Source organism: Setaria viridis, chromosome 3 (assembly GCF_005286985.2).
Source record: "Setaria viridis chromosome 3, Setaria_viridis_v4.0, whole genome shotgun sequence".
In the NCBI taxonomy this organism is placed as follows: Eukaryota; Viridiplantae; Streptophyta; class Magnoliopsida; order Poales; family Poaceae; genus Setaria; species Setaria viridis.
In genome coordinates this window covers 15,730,409-15,731,096 of record NC_048265.2, presented here as the reverse complement: position 1 = coordinate 15,731,096, position 688 = coordinate 15,730,409, and the positions used below count along the sequence as shown (strand labels likewise).

General features: G+C 48.0%; 1 non-coding gene across 1 annotated transcript; it reads right to left on the bottom strand.

Annotated features, from left to right (window-relative positions):
- Positions 1-226: 226 nt before the first annotated feature.
- Positions 227-360, bottom strand: LOC117851137 (small nucleolar RNA Z247). The gene has a single exon (XR_004639495.1). It is a non-coding gene; the product is annotated as a small nucleolar RNA Z247 (small nucleolar RNA).
- Positions 361-688: the final 328 nt, after the last annotated feature.

The window sequence follows — 688 nt, the reverse complement described above, 5'->3', positions numbered from 1 at the left end:
CTGACATCTTGTTTTGGAGGTGCCTTGTCCGCCAGTCCTCATGCTAGCAGATTGATTTTGCTGCCGGCTGCCAGTACCTCAGCCTCCACGACCTCCTCGACTGCGGAAACCTCCTGATCGCCCACGGTTAAAACTGCTATTGCCGCCACGACCGCGAGATGAAGAAAAATTTGCCGACGATTGGTACTGTTCTCCTTGACCATGTAGCATCTCAAGTCTTGTTTCATATGACATAACTTGTGCATACAGTTCAGACAGAGGGATCAAATCCAATCTGCCCATAACCGAGGTCACTATTGGGTTGTAATCTGCATCTAGACAAGTGAGTATGAAGGACACCATCTCATCATCTTCTATTTTCTTCCCGACCGCTGCTAACTCATCACCCAAAGCCTTCATATTGTTGAACTACTCTGACGTGGTCATGCTCCCCTTCTTTGAAGTCGAGAGCTGCATGCGTAGGTTTGTTACCCTTGCACCCGACTGCGCTGAAAACATTACTTCTAGCGTGGTCCATACTTCGACTGCAAATTCCAAGGTTGCAACTTGTCCCAACACATCTTTAGAGATAGAGTTAAAAAGGAACGCAAGAACTTGTTGATCTTGTGCGAGCCATGCAGAATAAGCCGGGTTGACGTGGACCTCCTTTGTCTTGTCGTCCTTCACGACTTCTATGGTCATTGACGGC